This window comes from Chlorocebus sabaeus, chromosome 21, assembly GCF_047675955.1.
Source record: "Chlorocebus sabaeus isolate Y175 chromosome 21, mChlSab1.0.hap1, whole genome shotgun sequence".
Classification (NCBI taxonomy): Eukaryota; Metazoa; Chordata; class Mammalia; order Primates; family Cercopithecidae; genus Chlorocebus; species Chlorocebus sabaeus.
In genome coordinates this window covers 68,574,343-68,588,640 of record NC_132924.1, presented here as the reverse complement: position 1 = coordinate 68,588,640, position 14,298 = coordinate 68,574,343, and the positions used below count along the sequence as shown (strand labels likewise).

General features: G+C 35.8%; 1 protein-coding gene across 4 annotated transcripts in view; it reads right to left on the bottom strand.

Moving 5' to 3' along the window:
* Nucleotides 1–14,298, bottom strand: part of SEMA3A (semaphorin 3A) — a 522,459-nt gene that overhangs the window by 405,931 nt on the left and 102,230 nt on the right. For 2 of the 4 annotated variants that reach the window (XM_038004549.2, XM_038004550.2), the window contains exon 1: nucleotides 26–280. The exons of 1 other annotated variant lie outside the window; for it this stretch is intronic. The gene's annotated coding sequence lies outside the window, so the exon portion shown is untranslated. Of the gene's footprint in view, nucleotides 1–25; nucleotides 314–14,298 lie in introns of those variants that run through there. One more of the 4 variants, XM_038004551.2, reaches the window with a different exon arrangement.

Genomic DNA, 14,298 nt, shown 5'->3' with positions numbered 1-14,298 from the left:
GTAAATTTGGCTCATGTCTTCTCACCCTCTGTTTAGCTGCCTTATCTTTTTAGACAAAATCTGTTCACCCTCTTAACTGCTTTGGACATTTCCGGCTATCTTCTTTCACACTCCGGGGCTGAGACTCCCTCTTTTAAGTTCCGGTTAACTCACAGTGAGTGAGTAATAGTCAACTTAGCATCTGGTTACAGAACAACCAAGCTATTTTTCTTACAATTATTCTCAAATGCTCTTAAACTTAAAGGCTTAGTGTTTTGGCACAAGTTGAATAGGAATTCCGGATTCTACAGTTTTCATGCTTATGTGACACAGCAGCCACAGATTCGGAGGCTGTGGCAAGAGGTTGAGTGGGTGGATACAATGGTGACTAGTTTAATGAGTCACTCATTGAGAGTTTTAGTGCTGAAAACTGCATTCAGAGAAACACACAAGTGGTTCTTAAAGGACATAGGCAAAATCATTTCATAGGTAGAAATCACCTGACCAGAAATTAAAACATCTGCAGCATACCCTCTCTCTCAGGAAACAAAAAAACTTCATAGTGTTCCATGACTAAACAATTAAAAATATAAGTTAGTTTTTAAGTTTAGAACCAGAATATCTTTTCAAGTAAAAACTCAGTTGCTTTGGTGCTAGGTTGCATTACTGGCACCACTTCTCCTTCCTGTCTTCCCTCTGTGCTTTTTGCCACATGAGTTTGCCATTCTTCCCTCAAAGGGGAATAACTTATTTCCCCACTCTTTGGCTATGAGTTTCATCATGAGACGTGCTTTTACAAATAGAATGATGTAAAAGTGACAATACGCCAGTTCCAAAAGCTGAGGCCTCAAGATATGTTGTATGTTTCCATTTGCTCTCCTGTCCTTTTGCCATCACCATAAAATGTACATACCTGGGCTAACCCACTGGTTTCAGGAGAATGATGAAAAATACGTGGAATGGAGAAGCCCTTGCTAAGTTGCCCCAGCCAAGCCCAGACTAAGTAAGTGTTCCCAGTCAACCTGTAGAAACTAGAGTGAGCTCACATCAGATAACTGCAGTGGACCAAGCTGACGGTTTCTTTAAGATCACCAAATTTCCTGTAGTTTGTTATTCCATAGTAGCTCTTCAATATACGCTGAATAGAATCATTTTTGAAATAAGCACAGAAATCGGTTACCTACAAGCTTGCCCAAATTGCTACTCCATTAGAGTTACGTGGACATATTTTCAACTAGGCATCTCTTAGAAGTTGTCTGCAATCATTATTAACAAAAAACAAATAGGGTCAGTAACTTTTTATTATGGACTAAAATAACACATATTTTCTGAAATAATATGAGATCAGCCTGACTTACCCCAAAGTAAATTTATATTTTTTATCACATAGTAATTTATCAATAAAATTAATTTACAAAATCGTGCCTTTGAAACGTTGGCAAAGCTCTAAATTTGTTCCTGAATTTCCAAATGCAGACAGTACATCATGGTGGTTAAGAACAGAATTGCACTAATACAACCAAGGATATAAGCCCAAATGTGCTATTTATATTTGTCCTTGGAAAATACCTAAGATTTTTCTGAGCTTCAGATTTTTATTGCAGAGGAAATTAATAATAATAACATTCAATTTTCATATAATGCATACATATACTTTGTCTAGTGTCTGGAAAATAAAAGTGAGTATTAATATTTTCCAAGAAAGTTTAAGTCACATTCATTAACATTAGTATTTATTATTTTGTCTTATATCTTTTAACAAGTAGTTGTTGAAAATATGGCATGAGATGAGTTTGGCTTTAGGTGACAAGAAGATTAGCAAGGAAGTCCTCAAGTTTGAAGAAAGGGCCAAGCTAAAAGAGTCATTGAAAAAGCACAGTCAAGAAGGCCTGGTCATGACATCACGGGAGAGGAATGGATCTCAGGCAACATCTCATGGGCAGAAGCCCAGAGGAGAAAACAATGTAAATAGAGAATGAAATTCATGCAAACTTTAAGAAACTGCATGTCAGTGAGAATAAAAGTTGGTAATTGATTTGTGAAAGCCAGTATGTATCAAAAATGTGAATGTGTGTATCCTTTACCCAACAATTCCATTAAAATAATTCATTAAAATAACAGCAATAAATATGTGTGCAAAGATATTTATACCCAAAGAAGTGCACTGATGCACTGCTAATAATAGTGGAGGTAGAAAACTTGCATGTTCATTGCAAAACATATTTAAGTAAATTATAGAATATGAACACTGTACCCATTAAGATACATATACTAAACACATGTATTTCATACACTTACATTTTATGAATTGGTGTGTGTGTGTGTGTGTATGTGCATATGCAAGTACAATGAAATGTTTAAAAGGACGATGGCCATCTAGTTTAAAACTGTCTCTGTTTTATAGGTGTTGTGCTTATATTATCATCTTTATAGTTATCTGCATTTATAGTTAAGCTAAAATAATAATCTAAAATTGTTCTGATCACAAAAGTATAACAATAAACCATTTAAGGTATTTCTAAAAGTATTCTTTTAAGAGAGAAGAGTTAGATGTAAAAATGGAAAAGCAAGTTTCTAATAATATAATTGGCCTAGTGGATTGGTAACTGTATGGTTGATGCTAGGTATATCTGGTGGAAGTAATTGTTTTTGAAGTATGTGATTGCCAGTATATAGGGAATCAGAGGCTTAACTGTGCTTGTGAGATACATGTAACTGGATCAGCCACTCTGCCATAACCTCTTCATGTGATAGAACCGTGTGCACTATGACTCGTCGTCTACAATCCTAGGTAGGAGTTGTGTATGTTCGAAGCATAAATTGGTAATTTAAAGAGACTGTTTCAGGGAATAAGTAATATTTTATTTTATTATTATTATTATTATTATTATTATGATGTTTGAGGCGGAGTCTCGCTCTGTCACCCAGGCTAGATAGAGTACAGTGGCGCCATCTCGGCTCACTGCAACCTCTGTTTCCTGAGTTCAAGCTATTCTCCTGCCTCAACCTCCCAAGTAGCTGGGATTACAGGTGCCTGCCCCCATGCCCAGCTGATTTTTGTCTTTTTAATAGAGATGAGGTTTCACCATGTTGGCCAGGCTGGTCTCGAACTCCTGACCTCAGGTGATCCACTCACCTCAGCCTCCCAAAGTGCTGGGATTACAGGCATGAACCACCGCACCTGGCTGGAAAAAGTAATATTATTGAGGGCATTGAGTGCACCAAGTACCAAACTCCATTCATTGTTTATGTATGCCACCTTATTTGTCTCTCTAATAACCCTATGTGATAACTGCTGCCATTCATTAAAATCCTTTTCAGTACCAGGGTTGAACAGAGTGCTTTGGGGAATTATTTCGTTTGATCCATACCCCAATACAATGTGGTAGGAATGATTTCTTTTATTAAAATTTATTCTTATTTTTATGGGACACATAATAATTGTACTTATTTATGGAGTACTGTATGATATTTTAATGCAAGGATACCATGCGTAATAATCAAATCAGGTTAATTAGTATATTCATCACCTCAAACATTTATCATTTCTTCGTGTTGGGAATATTCAAAATTCTATCTTCTAGCTATTTGAAAATATACAAAAAATTGTTAACTGTAGTCACTATAGTGTTGTTAACTATTGAACATGAGAAACTATTTCTCACATGTAGTTCCAGTTTTGTACCTGTTAACCTGTCTCTTCCTATCCCCAATCTGCTCTACACTTCCCAGCCTCTAGGAACCACTGTTCTACCCTCTGCTTTTATGAGATCAACTTTTTAGCTCCCACAGGTGAGATGAAACATGTAGTATTTACCTTTCTGTGCCTGACTTATTTCACTTAACATAATGACCTCCGGTTCCATCCATGTCTTTACTTGAATGATAGTATTTCATTCTTTTGATGGTTGAGTAATATTCCATTGGGTATACATTAATAGACTAGTTTTTATTCATTCATCCACTGATGGACACTTGGGCTGATTCCATATCTAGGCTATTGTGAATAGCACAGTAACAAACAGGGATGCAGATATCTTTTTGGACTACTGATTTCCTTTGGATATATACCTAGCAGTGGGATTGCTGGATCATAAGGTAATTCTATTTTTAGTTTTGTTGAGGAACTTCCACACTATTTTTTATGGTTTTGCTAATTTACATTCCATCAATAGTGTATAAGAAGTGTCCACATCCTCACCAGCATTTGTTATTCTTTCTCTTTTTGATAATATAAATTTTAACAGGTTTAAGATGACTTCTCATTCTGGTTTTGATTTTCATTTCCCTGATGATTAGCAATGTTAAGCATTTGTTCATATATTTGTATGATGTTTGTGTATCTTCTTTTGAGACATGTCAATTCAGATTATTTCCATATTTTAATCAGATTTTTTAATTTTATTTATTTATTTATTTATTTATTTATTTATTTATGTTGCTCTTGAGTTGTTTGAGTTTTTTGTATATTCTGGGTGATAATCCCTTATCAGATGAATAACTTGGAAATACTTTCTTTTATTCTTTAGGTTGTTGCTTAACTGTATTGTTTCCTTTGTTGTGCAGAAGCTTTTTAGTTTGATGTAATCTTATTTTTCTATTTCTGCTTTGGTTCCTTGTATTTTTGAGGTCTTCTCCATAAAATCTTGTGCAGATCAATATTCTGAAGCATTTCCCCTATATTTTCTTCTAATAGTTTCATAGTTTCATATCTTATATTTAAGTCTTTAATTCATTTAAAGCTGATCTTGGCATATGGTCAGAGATAGGGGCCTAGTTTCATCTTTCTGCTTGTGGATATCTATTTTTCCTAGCATGACTTATTAAGGGCACTGTCCTTTCCTCAATTAATGCTCTTAGTGCCTTTGTTGATAATAGTTCTTCAATACACATTGGATAGAATAATTTCTCAAATAAGCACGGAAATCAGTTACTTACAAGCTTGCTAATGTTGATATATGGTTTTGTTTTTCTGGGTTCTCTATTCTGTTCCATTGGTCTGTGTGTCTGTTTTTATGCCAGTACTATGCTGTTTTGGTTACTATAGCTTATAGTAAATTTTGAAGTCAGGTAGTGTGATGCCTCCAACTTTGTTCTTTTTGCCCAGAATTGCTTTGGTTATGTCAATGTCATTTGTGATATTCTTATTCTTATTTTGTAAATAAGGAATAAGGGACCCTGTTTGAAGCTAAGTAACTTGCCTGAGGATGTACAATATTAAGTGGCATTGCTGGAATTTGAATCTTTACAGTTTGATAGATAATAAGCTTAGATTTTTATTCACTGATCCCTGCTACCCATCATCAGAGAAAGAATTTTTTTATATGGAGGTGTCTCAGGGGGAGGTGTCCATCATTGCTTCAAAGTGGAAAACCAATTGAACTTCAGCTGTGACTCAACAGATGGTCTAATTTAGTCTGGAGGACCTTCATGTTATTGGTGGTGAATCGTTCAGCTGCCGCTGATCAAAAGCTATTTACCTGAATATAGCCATGTCTCCAGTAATGCGTGGTGCTATCTTAAGGGATATAATTTATACTTGTCCCCCGGACTCATCTGATCACCTATTCCAAAGCCCTTCCCAAGTGGCCAGAAGAGAGTTCCTCTCTTTAAAAACTTTCCAGTGATGGTCATTTCAATTTTGCACAGTGGTGAGAGCAGATCATCTTAGGCAATAATGGATAAAATCTCATTTTTCAATATTTCTGGGTAAATGAAGTTATCCATAATGTCATTCTATGATCAATATGATTTTATTAATATTCACAATAAATCTAAAATTTCTTCAGTTTATAAATTAACTAAAGAATATATATATAGTGGCACTATTTACAATAGCAAAGACTTGGAACCAACCCAAATGCCCATCAATGATAAACTGGATAAAGAAAATGTGGCACATATGTACAATGGAATACTATGCAGCCATAAAAAAGGACGAATTAATGTCCTTTGCAGGGACATGGGCAAAGCTGGAAACCATCATTCTATGCAAACTAACAGAGGAACAGAAAACCAAATACTGCATTTCTCACTCATAAATGGGAGTTGAACAAGGAGAACACATGGACACAGGGAGGGAACATCACACACTGTGGCCTTTTGGGGTGTTGGGGACAAGGGGACAGATAGCATTAGGAGAAATACCTAATATAAATGATGGATTTATGGGTGCAGCAAACCACTATGGCACATGTATACCCATATAACAAACCTGCACATTCTGCACATGTATCCCAGAACTTAAAATGTAGTTTTTAAAAAAGAATATATATATATACACAGTGAATTTATATATGAGCATACTTTTTATATAACTTAGACTATACTCATTTAAAAACTTAGAACGTAAATTGGAAGATTTTATGTGAGTCTACATTTCTTATTTGTTTTTTCTGATCAATAGGAAAATGAATGAATGAAAATGAATGAAAATAATGAATGAAATGAATGAAAATAATTTTTTTTTTTTTTTTGAGATGGTGTCTACTCTGTCACCCTGGCTGGAGTGCAGTGGTGCCATCTCGGCTCACTGCAAGCTCCACCTCCTAGGTTCAGGCCATTCTCCTGACTCAGGCTCCTGACTAGTTGGGACTACAAGCGCCTGCCACTACGCCTGGCTAATTTTTTGTATTTTCAGTAGAGACGGGGTTTCACCGATCTCCTGACCTCATAATCTGCCCGCCTTGGCCTCCCAAAGTGCTGGGATTACAGGTGTGAACCAATATGCCCGGCCATGACAATATTTTTAATTATTTATTCTAAGTTTTAATGAACTGGAGGAAGCCTTACATTTTTTCACAACTTTATAAGTTAGTTTGTACTTCATGGAGTTAATTTATAGCTCTATGGTTAATATCGCCAAAGCTTATCTAACACAAGTGAGCACATATATACAAGATGAAGTATATGTTTATGAGCAAAAAGTATTGACATCAAGGATAAACATTCCTCAGACTGAGTTGTCTCCATTGACCAAATTCAATTTTACTCCACAGAGGAAACTACCCATGAGAGACTGTCTTCAACAGGCACATTACTGAATTAGTCTAGCAAACATATGAACATAATTGTATCTATTTATAAGAACAAAGCTTCTATTTGAGGAAGTGGTCAGGTTTTGAAAAATATCCCTGAAATCACCCCCTTTTTCCATAACTAGAATGAAATGACAATCCTGAAGCTGGGAAAAAAACAACAACAACAAAACTAAAGCTCTATGTTCATCAAAATTAATATGGAAACCCATGTCATTTTTGTAACCAATAAACTTCAAAGTATTGGTGGCTTTTCCTTCATGTGTTACTGCTTACAGTATTTTTTAATTAGGGACAATTTGTTACAAGCAAGGCAAAATCACTGGCAGTATGACTCACACGCAATGGCTAAAAACATAATTAGATTTGTTTAGCATCTAATTTTGGGCTATTTTAATTCAAATATTAAAAACATAAATGAAAATTATGGTTTTGGAGTGAAATTGAGTTTAGTATATTGGACTTTGGAAATCTTATTTCTATGAACTACATGGCAATATGAGCAATTCCATGGCAGGTTTTGTGTGCATTCAAAAAGAGTTTAGCATATGTTCCCAAATAAATGAGACTTATTTTCTGCAATATATTTTAATTATTTACATCATAACAAAGTATCATAAAGATGGTCCAGTAAATGAAAATAAAGAGCTATTTTTCTGGTTTGAAGAAAAGAGGTTTGAATGATTGATGCTGTTGCTCTAAATGCTTTTAGATCAATAAAAATGCACATTGTCCCAGGTGTACTGGAAAACTCAAAAGAAAGATAAACATGAAGAATTCCTATGAAATGTTCACAATCCAGTTTGACAGCGTAATCTGAATGAACAAAATTGCACAGCAATTCAGTAGAACTCTCATACAAGTTCTCTTATGTGATATGGGTTACAGGAAAACTCTGAGTACTCTTCAGAGGAGGTGATGGTTTTCTCAAATGGAATTTACGAGCACATCTTGGGTAGGCAGTGGAAGGGTGAGGACACTTTGTTGGAAATCATGAATAAATTCAAGAAAAGTGAGTGAGTTTAGCATGGGTATTAGGTTTCTATTGATGTTATGAAAAATTAACAGAAAGTTAAAAAGTTAGTGGCTGAAAGCAACACCAATTTATTATATTACAGTTCTACAGGTCAGAAATCTGCAACTTTAAACTAAAATCAAGGAGTCAGCGGGGCTGAGTTCCTCACTGGAGACCCTAGAGGAGAACCCATTTCATTTCTATTTCCGGTTTCCAAAGGCCTCTCTCTGGTCCTTGCACAAAAACCCTTAACGTTCAGAGCCAGCAATAGGGAGTTGAATCCTTCTCATGCAGTCATCTTCCTTTGACCACCGCTGGGGAAGGTTCTCTGCTTTAAAGAACTCGTGTGATTAGATAGGATTTACCTGGCTAATGCAGCATAATCTCTCCATCTCATAGGACTTTACCTTAATCAAACCAGCAAACCTCCTTTTGCCACATAAGGCAACATATTTACAGCTTCTGAGATTAGAACATGGACATCTCTGGGAATCATTATTATTGCCTACCGGATCCTACATATGGGATGGAATAATTTTCCTCTCTTTCATTCTTAGAGTTTTCTACGCTTTTAAACCTTGTCCCTTACACTTTATATTAAGCTAAACTCTACCCAATAAAGAGAGTGTGATTCTAATTTGGGTGTGGAGATTGGAGCAATGATCATGGTGGGGAGAAAAATAAAAGCCTTGCTTTTAATTGTTTTCTAATTTGTAGCAAGTCAGTCATGGTGTTAGCCTAAAAGATTTAAGCCCATTTTCATAAGAATATTCTAGCTTGAAATCCCAACCTCATCCATATAATGATACACATAGACTTTATTGGTCATGGTTTACAGATGGGAAAACAGGTGGACTGCTCTTGTCTTGTCCCCAGTCATCCAAATTACTTCAAGAATGAAGACCAATATCTTCTGCAAAACAGTCTAACTCAGACTCTCTGGCCTTCAGACATCAAAACATACAGAAACCTAAACGTTTAACAAATTGCTAAAAGTACTCAATTTCTGCCCATCACCTTCTCTCCTATCCCTTTGGTCACACCTGCCACACAAAATTCCACTGTTTAATCTTCTATTTACTGTCCCACATTTGGGCTCATCCTTCTATATGCTGTGGTATGTAAAGCCAGCCCTGTCCAATATGGCCTACCCTTTTTTGTCCAAGTCCAAATCTTGATAGAAGAGACTAAGAACACATTCCTAACAAGCAAAAGTTTTGTCTTGAACCTCAGTAGCAAATACAGTTTGTTGGATATTTTGAGGTCATTCTATGAAGAGTCTTAAATTTGGGGCAGAGAATTTTGCCTTGATGAAGTAATTCATCAAGAATAAGAAAGTTTGAGGATTTAGTTGATATTTTTAAACATTTACTTAAGTATGCATACTAAAAGAACAAGAATTGGGTAGTTGAGGATAAGAGCCCAGGTATGAGGTTTGCATAGTAGTTGAGGCAATCAAGATTATGACAATTTGAAGAAGGACTGGCTTCATTCAGAAAGTTATAAAAATTTTTAAAGTGGCACTTCTCCTTTCAAAACACATATGCTATTTTTCCTTTCTTTTTGAGTTGGAGTCTTTCTCTGTCACCCAGGCTGGAGTGCAGTGGCATGATCTCGGCTCACTGCAAACTCCACCTTCTGGGTTCAAGCAATTCTCCTGCCCCAGCCTACCTAGTAGCTAGGATGACAGGTGCCTGTCACCACGGCCTGCTAATTTTTGTATTTTAGTAGAGATGAGGTTTCACCATGTTGGTCAAGTTGGTCTTAAACTCCTGACCTCAAGCAATCCACTTACTTCAGCCTCCCAAAGTGCTGGGGTTACAGGCGTGAGCCACTGTGCCAGACCTCATATGCTATTTTTATGTAAATGATATATTTTAGATACTAGTTTTTTATGTATGTATCTGTGGGTGCCTACATGAAGAAAAAATCAGAGACCAAGTGAGTGATAATTTTACCATTTTAGATTCTGTTTGAAATTAAAATCACCATCAGTTTTCAAAGTTGTATATGAATTGGCCGGGCACGGTGGCTCATGCCTGTAATCCCAGCACTTTGAGAGGACTAGGTGGGTGGATCATGAGGTCAGGAGATGGAGACCCTCCTGGCTAACACGGTGAAACCCCGTCTCTAGTAAAAATGAAAAAAAAAAAAAAATTAGCCAGGCATGGTGGTGGGCGCCTGTAGTCCCAGCTACTGAGGAGGCTGAGGCACGAGAATGGTGTGAACCTGGGAGGCAGAGCTTGCAGTGAGCCGAGATCGCACCACTGCACTCCAGCCTGGGTGACAGAGCGAGACTCTGTCTCAAAAACAAAACAAAACACAACAAAATTTGTGTATGGATACTCCATATCATAAAAGCTAACTTGTGTTTAGAAAATGGATTCTAGATTACAATAAACATAAGAGAAAACTGGAATTTTTTTCCTTATAATAGGCATGTGTAAAGGTAACTGGAATCACTTACTGGAATAACTCTCAAACACTTACGTCATTACGCATTTTAAAAAAAATTATATCTAAAGTTTTAGCCTAAGAAGATATGAATAAAAAAGAAACAACAAAGGAAACTTCTTCTACACTGCAAGCTATTAATTTTAATAATGAACTGGAGAAAACCAAGTTACTTGGTAATACATATTTAAGAAATTGAAAAATAATGAATGATTGAAGTGTGCTAAGCCAATGAACTTCTGTACTAAAGAATATTACATAATTTGGATAAGTATAATTGAATTTTCCAACTAATAACTAACTTTATCTGACACAATATTAAATAATGGAAGCATTGATTATTTAAACAAAGTATAAAAACTGCTATCTTTAAATACAAAGAAACTACCAAAGTACAGTAAACTTGAAAAAAAAATTATAGTTTACTTGCAACAGGACACTGCAATATTAACTTTTCCTTAAATTCACTTTTAACATTTTACTTCAAAATTACAGCTATAGCAAATTTACAGAAGTGAAAGTGAGAATTTAATCACTGATGCAGATAATTCCAGCCCTTAGCGAACCTAAGAAGGCATCTAATTATAATTTATTTAAAGGAGCTATTACTGTGATCAAATAGAACAGATTGCCATACAACTTTCTATGGTGTAAAAGATATTTTAACCAGTTCATAGAACAAGAAAGTGGAAAAATATCCAATAAATTATTACTTCTGTATTATTCAATGCATTTGTGGAAGGTTGTTACTACAATGAACAAGATTAAAAGATCCCTACATCTAAACCAGTCATAATGAGAAATTTGGAGAGAAAACTTTCAGAAATTACCCCCTTACTTATCTTGCGTATTAAGTTCTTTACACTTAAAAAATACATTTGTAAGCATTTAATATTGGACATGATCATGAATTATTTAAGAGACAGGTATCTCCTTTTTCCTGGGCCTCACAGAGGTTTGGCTAACCACAAGTTCACTCCCTTCCATGTCGGTCAATTTAGAATATTTGGAAACCTCATTAATCATTTGTTGGAGGGTACTTCTAGGACACGACTCTCTCAATTACAAACAGGGTCACATGAAAGTTAATGAGTCCTTTAAATAACTCATTGCTTCCTTGTTCCATTTATTTTTGTGAAGACTTTAGAGCAGGAATCACTTTTCTATGGCATTGGGAAATTAAAAATAATAATCATCTGCAGTTTTCATATTATTTTGATTTTGTTAAATGTGTTACATTTTATTTTAGGTCTATGTATTAGAATGTCCTAAACATAGAAACTAATTCTACTATTGTGGCTTCTGAAGAGTCAGAGAGAGTTAGATTTCTAATGATTATCATATGTAAGAACAGAAATAAACATATAAATCTGTTAAAACTATTAGTGAAACAAATTTTTCATTCTGACAACAGAAAGCAGAATTGTCTAACCATAATTTCCAATAATATGGTAACAGGGTATGTTAATCAGGAAAGGTTTTTTATACAGTAATCTAAAAAATGTCAGAGACTTAATACAACAAAGATTTATTTCTCATTCCTACAAGTGCACTGTACACTGTGGATTCCCATGACATCCCCAGGTCAGTATCCTGTGTGCAGTACACAGTGGTTAGGCAGCTTCAGTCACGTGATGGTGTCATCTCTTGTCCTAACTTGGGAACAAGTTAGAACAAGAGAGATATTGAAGAAACAAAAATAAGTCAAACTTCCCTCCCTTGAAATTTACACTCATGTTCACCATTCTTGAGTACGACTAGTTCTTGGACCTTCCTAACCTTTGGAGCAAGGAAACGTAGAGGAATAATGTAATATTTAGGGAGTATTATTTACAGTTGAAAACTGCAGATGAAGCAGTCTGCAATTCATCTACAAAGAAACACTCTCAACTACTATCTACATGAGACAATTTAAAGGATTAATCCAGTCCAATCTCCAAGATCACCCAGAACATTGGCTGAGATGTGAGAGCTTCTATATCAGTTCAGATGTCACTACTTTTGATTAATACATATAAACTAAAAAGCCAAGTGAAGGGAACATCCACAAAACACACACACACACACACACACACACACACACTCTCAAAGTGGGGGAACAGACACAGAACAGATACCATTAGGAGAGGGGAAGAGTGAGAGGCATGCAGAAGTCACCAGTCCATAGACGTTTTGGTTCTAGTGAGGAGGCATTGTGAGAGGTGCTGAACTGGTGAGGAGTGCTCCTCCATAGAGGCTAGATTTGTCTTTTGGGAAGTCTTGAGTCCATGGTTCTCTGTGCCTCCTAGCTTCAACTTTAAGGATGCATTTCCTTGGCTATTATACTTGTACCCATCAGAAGTGGGTTTTGGGAAATGTCCTCTACTTGGAGTCCAAGGAGTTTTCCCAGTTAACGTCCTGCTCACAGAAACTTTTAAATCTGTAATAATCTTTTGTTAATGTGTGATCCAAACTCATAGTTTCATTGCCAGTACAACTTTCAAACACCCAGTAATCTTTAATTTAAATCTTCTTTATGAACTGGAACATACCCAGCTCTTTCTATCTTCTCCATCTCTACTCTTTTATTCCATTATTCATTCTCTCAATATTACAGGGTAACTAGAAAGTTGTTTGAATTTCCCAGAAGAGCCACACTCTTAATCTGATCTTTGCTCTTAGTCGTTATACCAAATTGTTGAGTACCATGTCCGTAACCTATTTTTTGCTTTGATGCGGTTTAATCAATTGGAAATACATTACCAGACACTTATCTGTAAAGACCTTTTCACTCTTACCACTTTTTAGGACTATAAAACAATTATTTTTCCAACACTGAAAAGCTCTGCATTGGACTCTTCTCACCTCTTTCAATTCTACTTGCAAACTAGCCAAATCTATTCTAAGCTCATTTCTTTCTTATTATATATTGCCAAATACAGTTAATAGCAACTTGCAAACATTATGAACATTCTACTTTTAAACCAAAGTCACATATTTGTCAAGTACATGATTTGCTGCGGCTCACATTCTTCTAAGATTTTTTTATTATGTGAAATTTGTGCCCATTTTTCCAAAGCCACTAATATCAGTTCTGTCTGTTTGCTCACTGTGGGATCACTCAATTGATACCAAATATATTGTGTTTACTAAAATAACATCTCACTTCTGGTACTAATTTCTACAAAAACCAAGGTAAGCTGGGTTAGTTAGAAACAAAAAAATGCCCGTATCTCAGTGCTCAATGCAACAAAGGCTTATTTCTGATTCATTCCAAATCTGCTACATATTTGGGCATCTCTTTGGGCACTGTTCTTGTAGCAACTCTGTAATCCATAATCCATGCTGTTTCGATGTTTTGGATCCACAACACAAGGCCTCCTAGTAACCACAGCAGGGAGGGAGAGAGACTGAAGAATGGTGCCTGAGATTTCACTATTTTAGGCCAGCAAGGAGAGACATGATACTTCCTCCCACACTTTATTCTCCAAACTAGTCATATGGTTTAAAATAATTGTAAGGGTATCTAAGAATGTAGGGGAGAAAAATGGAATATTCAGTTTTATTCTGTGCCACAAGAGAGAACACCTTCCCATATACAATTTTGCCTAAATCTTTGTAAAAATAGTACTGTAATGTATTTACCTACTTTAAGAGAGTAAATAACATTATCAAATAAAAAACAGGCAGTATATTCCAATACTTAACAGTGCAGGTTATTTTATAAAGTCAGTTATGGGCCTGTAATCCCAGCACTTTGGGAGGCCGAGGTGGGTGGATCACTTGAGGTAAGGAGTTCTAGAGCAGCCTGGCCAACATGGCCAAACCCCGTCT